The following is a 13,356-nucleotide window of genomic DNA, read 5'->3' as shown; positions in this document are numbered from 1 at the left end:
GGTGGCTCACGCCTGTAATCCCAGCACTTTGAGAGGCCGAGGTAGGTGGATCACGAGGTCAGATCGAGACCATCCTGGCTAACATGGTGAAACCCCGTCTCTACTAAAAATACAAAAAATTAGCCGGGCATGGTGGCAGGCGCCTGTAGTCCCAGCTACTTGGGAGGCTGAGGCAGGAGAATGGCGTGAACCCGGGAGGCAGAGCTTGCAGTCAGCCGAGATTGAGCCGCCGCACTCCAGCCTGGGCGACAGAGTGAGACTCTGTCTCAAAAAAAAAAAATTGCCATGATTATTAGACATCAGAAAAGTGAAAATTAAAGCCATAAAGAAATATCATTCTACAACTAATACAATGACTAAAAAGTGAAAGTAAATATACTGGTTAAGGTGTACAGTGACTAGAACTGTCATATGGTGCAGGCAAGTGTTTAAAATTGTGTAGATACTTACAGACAACTGCTAGTTCCTTATAAAATTAAAGCTACACTTTGACCAAGCAATTCAATGCTTGTGTACTTATCCAAGATAAATAAGCACATAGCCCCGCAAAATGACTCATATAAAAGTATTGATTGAAGTTTTAATTATCGTTGCATAAAACTAAAAATACCTAAATATCCACTAATGAATGGATAAACAAATTGTGATGTATCTATAAAATAAAATTGAATGAGCTACCAATCCATGCAATAGCAGGGACAAATCTTAGAGACCGTTTTATTGAGCTATAGAAGCCAAACACATAAAAAGTATACAACGTGAGATATCCTGTATATATAGTTCAAAAGTAGACCAAATGCTCTATAATAATAATTATAAGAATAGTATATGCTTCTGAGGATAAATTTTGACTGGAAAGAGGCATTAAGGAACTGTCTGGGTGTTAGGAATATCGGTATCCTGTTTGGGATGGTCATTACTTGGGTACAAATCTTTGTCAATTTTCATCAAACTGTACACATAAATAGGTTTATTTTATTGTACCTAAATTAAATCACAATAAAAAGTATACAGTACCAAAATAGGCCGGGTGCGGTGGCTCATGCCTGTAATCCCAGTACTTTTGGAGGCTGAGGTGGACGGATCACAAGGTCAGGAATTTGAGATCAGCATGGCCAATATGGTGAAACCCCGTTTCTACTAAATAAAAAAGTTAGCTGCGCATGGGTGGTGGGCGCCTGTAGTCCCAGCTACTCGGGAAGTTGAGGCAGGAGAATCGCTTGAACCCGGGAGGCAGAGGTTGCAGTGAGCCAAGATCACGCCAATGCCCTCCAGCCTGGGCGACAGAGCAAGACTCTGTCTCAAAAATAAATAAATAAATAAATAAATAAATAAATAAATAAATAAATAAATAAATACAATGCTAAAATAATTTTGTAATGTATATGAAATTTCATCTATAATTCATTGTATTTTTTTTTTTTTTTTTTTGAGACGGAGTCTCGCTCTGTCACCCAGACTGCAGTGCAGTGGTGTGATCTCAGCTCACTGCAAGCTCTGCCTCCTGGATTCACGCCATTCTCTTGCCTCAGCCTCCGGAGTAGCTGGGAATACAGGCGCCCACCAGCACGCCCGGCTAATTTTTTTGTTTTTTTGTTTTTTGTTTTCTTTTAGTAGAGACGGGGTTTCACGGTGTCAGCCAGGATGGTCTCGATCTCCTGACCTTGTGATTAGCCCGCCTCGGCCTCCCAAAGTGCTGGGATTGCAGGCGTGAGCCACTACGCCCGGCCTCTTTGTATTTTTATCAAGAAGCAAAGCCTCAACATAATTATTAGAGTAGTCTCCTGTGAAGGAGATAAATACATATTATAAAATTACAGCCTGAAATATTAAAGTTAGTTAAAAGAATTGTTTTGTGTGTATGTGTTTCCTTGTTTCTTTGTTTGTTTGGTTGGTTTTATGTTTTGATTTTCTGAAAGATCAGAATAAGCAAGAATAGAAGTTGCACTTGAGTGATCACTTCTGAAATACTTCCAGATATCCAATTCCCTCATGATCCTGTTGGAACAGAGTAATACTAAAACCTAAAAAATAGAACAATTGCTACTACTTGGAAGGCTTAAATAATATCCTAAACTACATGCAGTAGTTGGCTGTGGGCATACATTTGTTTCAAGTCCACATTGAATATGTTTAACCTTAAATACGTTTCTGCCATTTCAGTACTAACTGTGAAATCACTTTTACCTAATATTAAGAACCACATAAAAAATATGTAGTTGTTTTGTTTTGTTCCATGTTAAACTTTTACCTTGGTACATTATTTTAATTTCACTTCATTTTCATATTCCACTTGGAATGGGATATGTAATAGTCCATAGTGTGTTTTTTATTCCCTTTTGATATTACTTGCCATGATATGGAGATAACATCTGATCCTTTTGTTCCACTTGTACAGATAAGTCCATCCTCTCTGGTCAGTCCAGTAGCTAAGGACCAAATGCATGCATCATCATGATTAGAGAGTTGAAAAATAATAAGGATAATTGAAAAGATAATAAGGATACATTATTCCCTTTAATGGAAATTTTTTGTGGGACATAGAGAATAACATTGGTCAAATATTTCATGCATCTCTCAGCTTTAGGCAACCAATATTAGGTTTTAATGAAGGCTTTGATATATGCACTCACATTTTTTTCTATATGCAAGGAATTATTAAGGGAATTTGAAGAATCTGTTTCCCTGAAAGCAACCAGAGTAATAGCACAACACAAACATGAGTTAGCTCTGACTTTATTGATTCAGTATTCCATGGATGTATGCTCCATAGGATTTCTAGAATTCAGTAAAAATTACATTACACCAAAGTAAGAGGAAGAAGTAGGAAAACAAAACACTTAAACAAACAAACAAAAACAGTCAGCAGAATTAAGATATAATTGGAACTCCAGAAGGAAGACAATAGAGAATTTAAACAATTTAAAATGTTGGAAGTTAAAAACAAAACGATTAAAGAAGTTAAATGATATATCCAAAAAGCAGAGTGAAACCAAAATGGAAAACAAAAAACTACCTGCACACATGGAAAAACACACAGACTCAAACACATACACCCAGATATATCAAAGACAAACTTATGAAACCAAACATAAAGAGAAAATGTCTAAGACAAGCATATTAAAAAACTGCATTATCTATAGGAGCATAAAGTTATGCAGTACAGAAGATTCATTATTAGACATAATGGAAGTCAGAAGTCATTGAACTGTCATCCTTCAAATAATGAAGGAAAAATCATTCAACGCTGAACATTATACCCAGAGAAAACATCTTTCAAAACTGAAAGTGAAGTACAGATTCTTCAGAGACACAAAAGCTAGAGAATCTATTACTTGCAGAATTGTACTAAAAATAATGTGAAAGAAATCTTCATAGACTAAAGGAACATAATGCCAGACAGAATCTTGGATTTGGACAAAGATCATGACACTCTAGAAATGCTAAAAATGAAATTATGTTTTTTCTAATATTTAATTGTTTTAAAGGATAATTTGCTTCCTAAAATTAAGTTGTAGCAGTATATCACAGACTTATATATAAAACATCTGCTTTCTGTCACGAAAGATTACTTAGCATAGTCTCATTTTTTTTCTTTTTTTTTTTTCTTTTTTTTTTTTTTATTATACTTTAAGTTTTAGGGTACATGTGCACATTGTGCAGGTTAGTTACATATGTATACAAGTGCCATGCTGGTGTGCTGCACCCACCAACTCGTCATCCAGCATTAGGTATATCTCCCAATGCTATCCCTCCCCCCTCCCCCCTCCCCACCACAGTCCCCAGAGTATGATATTCCCCTTCCTGTGTCCATGTGATCTCATTGTTCAATTCCCACCTATGAGTGAGAATATGCGGTGTTTGGTTTTTTGTTCTTGCGATAGTTTACTGAGAATGATGGTTTCCAATTTCATCCATGTCCCTACAAAGGATATGAACTCATCATTTTTTATGGCTGCATAGTATTCCATGGTGTATATGTGCCACATTTTCTTAATCCAGTCTATCATTGTTGGACATTTGGGTTGGTTCCAAGTCTTTGCTATTGTGAATAATGCCGCAATAAACATACGTGTGCATGTGTCTTTATAGCAGCATGATTTATAGTCATTTGGGTATATACCCAGTAATGGGATGGCTGGGTCAAATGGTATTTCTAGTTCTAGATCCCTGAGGAATCGCCACACTGACTTCCACAATGGTTGAACTAGTTTACAGTCCCACCAACAGTGTAAAAGTGTTCCTATTTCTCCACATCCTCTCCAGCACCTGTTGTTTCCTGACTTTTGAATGATTGCCATTCTAACTGGTGTGAGATGATATCTCATAGTGGTTTTGATTTGCATTTCTCTGATGGCCAGTGATGATGAGCATTTTTTCATGTGTTTTTTGACTGCATAAATGTCTTCTTTTGAGAAGTGCCTGTTCATGTCCTTCGCCCACTTTTTGATGGGGTTGTTTGTTTTTTTCTTGTAAATTTGTTTGAGTTCACTGTAGATTCTGGATATTAGCCCTTTGTCAGATGAGTAGGTTGTGAAAATTTTCTCCCATGTTGTAGGTTGCCTATTCACTCTGATGGTAGTTTCTTTTGCTGTGCAGAAGCTCTTTAGTTTAATTAGATCCCATTTGTCAATTTTGGCTTTTGTTGCCATTGCTTTTGGTGTTTTGGACATGAAGTCCTTGCCCACGCCTATGTCCTGAATGGTAATGCCTAGGTTTTCTTCTAGGGTTTTTATGGTTTTAGGTCTAACGTTTAAATCTTTAATCCATCTTGAATTGATTTTTGTATAAGGTGTAAGGAAGGGATCCAGTTTCAGCTTTCTACATATGGCTAGCCAGTTTTCCCAGCACCATTTATTAAATAGGGAATCCTTTCCCCATTGCTTGTTTTTCTCAGGTTTGTCAAAGATCAGATAGTTGTAGGTAAGCGGCGTTATTTCTGAGGGCTCTGTTCTGTTCCATTGATCTATATTTCTGTTTTGGTACCAGTACCATGATGTTTTGGTTACTGTAGCCTTGTAGTATAGTTTGAAGTCAGGTAGTGTGATGCCTCCAGCTTTGTTCTTTTGGCTTAGGATTGACTTGGCGATGCGGGCTCTCTTTTGGTTCCATATGAACTTTAAAGTAGTTTTTTCCAATTCTGAGAAGAAAGTCATTGGTAGCTTGATGGGGATGGCATTGAATCTGTAAATTACCTTGGGCAGTATGGCCATTTTCACGATATTGATTCTTCCTATCCATGAGCATGGAATGTTCTTCCATTTGTTTGTATCCTCTTTTATTTCCTTGAGCAGTGGTTTGTAGTTCTCCTTGAAGAGGTGCTTCACATCCCTTGTAAGTTGGATTCCTAGGTATTTTTTTCTCTTTGAAGCAATTGTGAATGGGAGTTCACTCATGATTTGGCTCTCTGTTTGTCTGTTGTTGGTGTATAAGAATGCTTGTGATTTGTGTACATTGATTTTGTATCCTGAGACTTTGCTGAAGTTGCTTATCAGCTTAAGGAGATTTTGGGCTGAGACGATGGGGTTTTCTAGATAAACAATCATGTCGTCTGCAAACAGGGACAATTTGACTTCCTCTTTTCCTAATTGAATACCCTTTATACCTTCTCCTGCCTGATTGCCCTGGCCAGAACTTCCAACACTATGTTGAATAGGAGCGGTGAGAGAGGGCATCCCTGTCTTGCGCCAGTTTTCACAGGGAATGCTTCCAGTTTTTGCCCATTCAGTATGATATTGGCTGTGGGTTTGTCATAGATAGCTCTTATTATTTTGAAATATGTCCCATCAATACCTAATTTATTGAGAGTTTTTAGCATGAAGAGTTGTTGAATTTTGTCAAAGGCTTTTTCTGCATCTATTGAGATAATCATGTGGTTTTTGTCTTTGGCTCTGTTTATATGCTGGATTACATTTATTGATTTGCGTATGTTGAACCAGCCTTGCATCCCAGGGATGAAGCCCACTTGATCATGGTGGATAAGCTTTTTGATGTGCTGCTGGATTCGTTTTGCCAGTATTTTATTGAGGATTTTTGCATCAATGTTCATCAAGGATATTGGTCTAAAATTCTCTTTTTTGGTTGTGTCTCTGCCAGGCTTTGGTATCAGAATGATGCTGGCCTCATAAAATGAGTTAGGGAGGATTCCCTCTTTTTCTATTGATTGGAATAGTTTCAGAAGGAATGGTACCAGTTCCTCCTTGTACCTCTGGTAGAATTCGGCTGTGAATCCATCTGGTCCTGGACTCTTTTTGGTTGGTAAACTATTGATTATTGCCACAATTTCAGCTCCTGTTATTGGTCTATTCAGAGATTCAACTTCTTCCTGGTTTAATCTTGGGAGAGTGTATGTGTCCAGGAATTTATCCATTTCTTCTAGATTTTCTAGTTTATTTGCGTAGAGGTGTTTGTAGTATTCTCTGATGGTAGTTTGTATTTCTGTGGGATCGGTGGTGATATCCCCTTTATCATTTTTTATTGCGTCTATTTGATTCTTCTCTCTTTTTTTCTTTATTAGTCTTGCTAGCGGTCTATCAATTTTGTTGATCCTTTCAAAAAACCAGCTCCTGGATTCATTAATTTTTTGAAGGGTTTTTTGTGTCTCTATTTCCTTCAGTTCTGCTCTGATTTTAGTTATTTCTTGCCTTCTGCTAGCTTTTGAATGTGTTTGCTCTTGCTTTTCTAGTTCTTTTAATTGTGATGTTAGGGTGTCAATTTTGGATCTTTCCTGCTTTCTCTTGTGGGCATTTAGTGCTATAAATTTCCCTCTGCACACTGCTTTGAATGCATCCCAGAGATTCTGGTATGTTGTGTCTTTGTTCTCGTTGGTTTCAAAGAACATCTTTATTTCTGCCTTCATTTCGTTATGTACCCAGCAGTCATTCAGGAGCAGGTTGTTCAGTTTCCATGTAGTTGAGCGGCTTTGAGTGAGATTCTTAATCCTGAGTTCTAGTTTGATTGCACTGTGGTCTGAGAGATAGTTTGTTATAATTTCTGTTCTTTTACATTTGCTGAGGAGAGCTTTACTTCCCAGTATGTGGTCAATTTTGGAATAGGTGTGGTGTGGTGCTGAAAAAAATGTATATTCTGTTGATTTGGGGTGGAGAGTTCTGTAGATGTCTATTAGGTCCGCTTGGTGCAGAGCTGAGTTCAATTCCTGGGTATACTTGTTGACTTTCTGTCTCGTTGATCTGTCTAATGTTGACAGTGGGGTGTTAAAGTCTCCCATTATTAATGTGTGGGAGTCTAAGTCTCTTTGTAGGTCACTCAGGACTTGCTTTATGAATCTGGGTGCTCCTGTATTGGGTGCATAAATATTTAGGATAGTTAGCTCCTCTTGTTGAATTGATCCCTTTACCATTATGTAATGGCCTTCTTTGTCTCTTTTGATCTTTGTTGGTTTAAAGTCTGTTTTATCAGAGACTAGGATTGCAACCCCTGCCTTTTTTTGTTTTCCATTTGCTTGGTAGATCTTCCTCCATCCTTTTATTTTGAGCCTATGTGTGTCTCTGCATGTGAGATGGGTTTCCTGAATACAGCACACTGATGGGTCTTGACTCTTTATCCAACTTGCCAGTGTGTGTCTTTTAATTGGAGAATTTAGTCCATTTACATTTAAAGTTAATATTGTTATGTGTGAATTTGATCCTGTCATTATGATGTTAGCTGGTGATTTTGCTCGTTAGTTGATGCAGTTTCTTCCTAGTCTTGATGGTCTTTACATTTTGGCATGATTTTGCAGCGGCTGGTACCGGTTGTTCCTTTCCATGTTTAGCGCTTCCTTCAGGAGCTCTTTTAGGGCAGGCCTGGTGGTGACAAAATCGGTCAGCATTTGCTTGTCTGTAAAGTATTTTATTTCTCCTTCACTTATGAAGCTTAGTTTGGCTGGATATGAAATTCTGGGTTGAAAATTCTTGTCTTTAAGAATGTTGAATATTGGCCCCCACTCTCTTCTGGCTTGTAGGGTTTCTGCCGAGAGATCCGCTGTTAGTCTGATGGGCTTCCCTTTGAGGGTAACCTGACCTTTCTGTCTGGCTGCCCTTAACATTTTTTCCTTCATTTCAACTTTGGTGAATCTGACAATTATGTGTCTTGGAGTTGCTCTTCTCGAGGAGTATCTTTGTGGCGTTCTCTGTATTTCCTGAATCTGAACGTTGGCCTGCCTTGCTAGATTGGGGAAGTTCTCCTGGATAATATCCTGCAGAGTGTTTTCCAACTTGGTTTCATTCTCCCCATCACTTTCAGGTACACCAATCAGACGTAGATTTGGTCTTTTCACATAGTCCCATATTTCTTGGAGGCTTTGCTCATTTCTTTTTATTCTTTTTTCTCTAGACTTCCCTTCTCGCTTCGTTTCATTCTTTTCACTTCCATTGCTGATACCCTTTCTTCCAGTTGATCGCATTGGCTCCTGAGGCCTCTGCATTCTTCACGTAGTTCTCGAGCCTTGGTTTTCAGCTCCATCAGCTCCTTTAAGCACTTCTCTGTATTGGTTATTCTAGTTATACATTCTTCTAAATTTTTTTCAAAGTTTTCAACTTCTTTGCCTTTGGTTTGAATGTCCTCCCGTAGCTCAGAGTAATTTGATCGTCTGAAGCCTTCTTCTCTCAGCTCGTCAAAATCATTCTCCATCCAGCTTTGTTCCGTTGCTGGTGAGGAACTGCATTCCTTTGGAGGAGGAGAGGCGCTCTGCATTTTAGAGTTTCCAGTTTTTCTGTTCTGTTTTTTCCCCATCTTTGTGGTTTTATCTACTTTTGGTCTTTGATGATGGTGATGTACAGATGGGTTTTCGGTGTGGATGTCCTTTCTGTTTGTTAGTTTTCCTTCTAACAGACAGGACCCTCAGCTGCAGGTCTGTTGGAATACCCTGCCGTGTGAGGTGTCAGTGTGCCCCTGCTGGGGGGTGCCTCCCAGTTAGGCTGCTCGGGGGTCAGGGGTCAGGGACCCACTTGAGGAGGCAGTCTGCCCGTTCTCAGATCTCCAGCTGCGTGCTGGGAGAACCACTGCTCTCTTCAAAGCTGTCAGACAGGGACATTTAAGTCTGCAGAGGTTACTGCTGTCTTTTTGTTTGTCTGTGCCATGCCCCCAGAGGTGGAGCCTACAGAGGCAGGCAGGCCTCCTTGAGCTGTGGTGGGCTCCACCCAGTTCGAGCTTCCCGGCTGCTTTGTTTACCTAAACAAGCCTGGGCAATGGTGGGCGCCCCTCCCCCAGCCTCGCTGCCGCCTTGCAGTTTGATCTCAGACTGCTGTGCTAGCAATCAGCGAGATTCCGAGGGCGTAGGACCCTCCGAGCCAGGTGTGGGATATAGTCTCGTGGTGCGCCGTTTTTTAAGCTGGTCTGTAACGCGCAATATTCGGGTGGGAGTGACCCGAGTTTTCCAGGTGCGTCCGTCACCCCTTTCTTTGACTCGGAAAGGGAACTCCCTGACCCCTTGCGCTTCCCAGGTGAGGCAATGCCTCGCCTTGCTTCGGCTCCCGCACGGTGCGCACACCCACTGGCCTGCGCCCACTGTCTGGCACTCCCTAGTGAGATGAACCCGGTACCTCAGATGGAAATGCAGAAATCACCGTCTTCTGCGTCGCTCACGCTGGGAGCTGTAGACCGGAGCTGTTCCTATTCAGCATAGTCTCATTTTATGCAAATAGAATTATTCAGTATGTATTCTTTTTTGCCTAGTTTCTTTCAATCAGCAACATTATTTTGAGACTCATTTACATGTATGTCAATATTACATGTTTTTATTGCTGAGTAATATTTCATTGAGTGAATACACCACAATTTATTTATCCATTTATCTACTAATAAATAGTTGTGTTGTTTCCAGTCTCTTGTTCCTAGAGAGTTTACAAATAAAGTCACTAAGAACATTTACGTAGAAGTCTTTGTATGAGCAGATACACAAGATTGTATTTCCCTGGACAAATAAATAACTAGGAGTACAATGTCTTCATCTTATGGTAAGTTTACACTTAAAATTTTTAGAAAACTATCAAATGGTTTTCCAAAATGGATGTACCATTTTACATTGTTTACATACAAATTCCACCAGTACATTCTTTAGTTCTTCCACATCCTTGCCAACACTTGGTATAATCAGTTAATTTTTCTTTTTCCTTTTTGATTTATTTTGTTTCAAGACAGGGACTCACTTTGTTGCCCAGGCTAGAGTGCAGTGGTGTAATCATAGCTCACTATAACCTTGAACTCCTGGGCTCAAGAAATCCTTCTGCCTTAGTCTCTTGAATAACTGGGACTACAGGTACCAGCCACCATGCCCAACTATTTTTAAATTTTTTTGTAGGAATGGGGTCTCTCTATGTTACCCAAGTGATCCTCCTGCCTTAACCTCCCCGAAATCTAGGATTATAGGTATGAGTCACCATGCCTGTTCTCGGTTTCATTTTTGATTTAGCTATTTCAGTAAGAATCTAGTGGTATCTTTTTGGGGTTCTGTTTTGTGTTTCCTTACGGACTTTGAGCATCTTTTCATACATTTAATTGAAATCTTCTTTGAAATGTCTGTTCAAGTCTTTTGTACAAAAGTCCTTTATCAGCTATGTGATTTACAAAAAATATTATTTTTTATAGTAGTATTCTTGATGGTGTCTTCTAAAGAGTAGAAACTTTTTATTTTAATGATGTCTAATTTACCAAAATATTTTGTATGCAATGTGCTTTTGTTATTATATCTAAGAAATTTTTGCCAAATCCCATGTCACAAATATTATCTCTTATATTATTTCTTCTAGAAGTTTCATAATTTTAGGACTTACATTTATATGTATGATCCAATTTGAATTACTTCTATATATGGTACAATATATTTATCCAAGTTAATTTTTAATAAAGGTGTATATATTTTTCACCATCTGTTGAAAAGGCTATTTGTTCCCTCCTGAGTATACTGTGCACGTCTGCCTAAAATCAGTTATCAATACACATGTCTAATCCTAGATTCTTTATTTTGTTTTATCAATCTGTTCATCTGTCTTGTCTCCAGTTCCACACTTTCTAGATAATTGTAGCTTTATAATGAGTCATAAAACTAAGTTTTGTTTATCATGATTTTGCAGATTTTTGGTCAGTCCAACTCCTTTACATTTCTATTTTAATTTTAAAACTGGCCTGTTAAACTCTATGGGAGAAAAATCTGCTCGGACTTTAAGATTGTATTACATGTACTGTTCAATTTGTAGAAAACTGACTTCTTAAATATGTATATTTTTCAACCCATGTACAGAGTATATCTCCCTTTTCATTAAGGTTATTTTAACAATATTATCCAACTTTTACTATACAATCTTACATATATTTTGTCAGATTTATTCCTATATTTTTATGCTATAATAAATCATTATTATTTCAACTTTTGGTTAGTCATTGATAGTATGTGGGATACAATAATTTTTTGTAAATGATTTTGTAAACTAGACTCTCACTAAACTCCCTAATAGTTCTAGCGTCTTATTTTAGGTTCCATTAAATTGTCTACATAGATGACCATATAATTTTCTCATGTCAAATAAGTTTTATTTCTTCCTTACCAATCTAGATGCCTTTTTTCCCTTGCTTTATTGCACTGGCTAGAATCCCCACTGGAATATTGAATATAAATGGTTAAGAGCAAATATTCTTGCCTTGCTCCTTATCATATTCTTTCAACATTCGGTATGATATCAGCTGTAGGTTTTATATAGAGTATCTTTATCAGGTTGAAAAAGTTTTCTTCAGTTCCTATTTGATGAATTTTTTTCAGTGATAAATATTGATTTTTGTTACCTTTTCCATACCTATTAAGACAATTATAACTTTTCTCATTAAATTTGTTAATGTGGTAAATTATACTACTTCTTTTTAATGTTTAGGCTATAATATATTGGATAATTTATTCTTAACAGCAATAACAAAAAAAAAGTATCATTCTCACTGTGAAAGAAGATTTCTTTCTGCATAACATTAGGAGTTATATAGGGTTTGATTGTTAAAGAGGACTTACAGCACCCAAAATGTCAGTGCTCACTAATCTACAATTTATTTTAGGCAAAGGATACAATATAGCAACAGCATTAAAATAAAGGTGTGCATCTTAGTCAATGTTTGCATCACAGACCCAAACTCGAATTTTTCTCCCTTTGTAAGAGCCATAATGGACATCATTTCTCTTTATTGTTTTTCTCTTTTTGTGGTTAATTCCCTACATTACTTTATTTATTTATTTTTGCTTTTAAGTCTTTTTTTTTCTTCAACTTTTAAGTTCCAAGGTACATGTTCAGGATGTGCAAGTTTGTTACAAGGTAAACTTGTGCCATGGTGGTTTGCTACACAGAACAATTCACCACATAGGTATTAATACCAGCATCCATTAGCTATTATTCCTGATGCTCTCCCTCCCCCACCCCTAACCAGCAGGCCCCAGTATGTGTTGTTCCTGCAGTGTGTCCATGTGTTCTCACTGTTCAGCTCCCACGTTTAAGTGACAACATGCAATTTGGTTTTGGGTTAGTTTGCTGAGGTTGATGGCTCCCAGCTACATCCATGTTCCTGCAAATGACATGACCTTGTTCCATTTTATGGCTGCATAGTATTCCATAGTATGTATGTACCACATTTGCTTTTTCCAGTCTATCACTGATGGGCCTTTCAGTTGATTACATGTCTTTGCTATTGTGAATAGTGCTGTAATGAACATATGCATGCATGTATCTTTATACTAGAATGATGTAGGAGTATATTCCCAGTATATACCCAGTAATGGGATTGCTGCATCAAATGGTGTTTATGGTTCTAGATCTTTGAGAAATTGCTATACTGTCTTCCACTATCATTGAACTAATTTACATTCCTACCAACAGTGTAGAAGTGTTCCTTTTTCTCCACATCCTCATCAGCATCTGCTGTTTCTTCACTTTTCCTAATTGTCATTCTGACTGGCATGAGATGGCATTTCATTATAGCTTTGATTTTCACTTCTCTAATGATCAGTGGTGTTGAGCTTTTTGTCATATGTTTTTTGGCCAAATGAATGTCTTCTTTTGAAAAGTGTCTGTTCATGTCCTTTGCCCACTTTTTAATGGGGTTGTTTTTTCTTGTAAACTTGTTTACATTACTTTAAATTAACTATAAAACTATATTCTTTATCTACTTGGGATCTGTGGGAATTTTCTGTGTAGATAGCATATCCATTTCTTCATATAAGGAACTTCCTAACTGTAGGAAAGAACTACAGTAATTTTCTGCCTTTTTTTCATCCCAACACACTCATGGGAGATGTCATACTACCACTGATAGGCAAAGTTCATGCACCAGTCCAGTGACTCTCCATGTTTCTGAACAGGGGCTTTCAATACGCTCTTCTTG

At 37.9% G+C, this 13,356-nt stretch overlaps 1 long non-coding RNA gene across 1 annotated transcript in view; it reads left to right on the top strand.

Annotated features, from left to right (window-relative positions):
- LOC134810549 (uncharacterized) overlaps positions 1 to 13,356 on the top strand; it is a 781,635-nt gene that overhangs the window by 316,260 nt on the left and 452,019 nt on the right. The gene's annotated exons all lie outside the window — the stretch shown is intronic.

This window comes from Pan troglodytes, chromosome 6 (assembly GCF_028858775.2).
Source record: "Pan troglodytes isolate AG18354 chromosome 6, NHGRI_mPanTro3-v2.0_pri, whole genome shotgun sequence".
Lineage (NCBI taxonomy): Eukaryota > Metazoa > Chordata > Mammalia > Primates > Hominidae > Pan > Pan troglodytes.
Note: the sequence above shows the minus strand (reverse complement) of the source record. Positions and strands in the feature narration are given on the sequence as shown.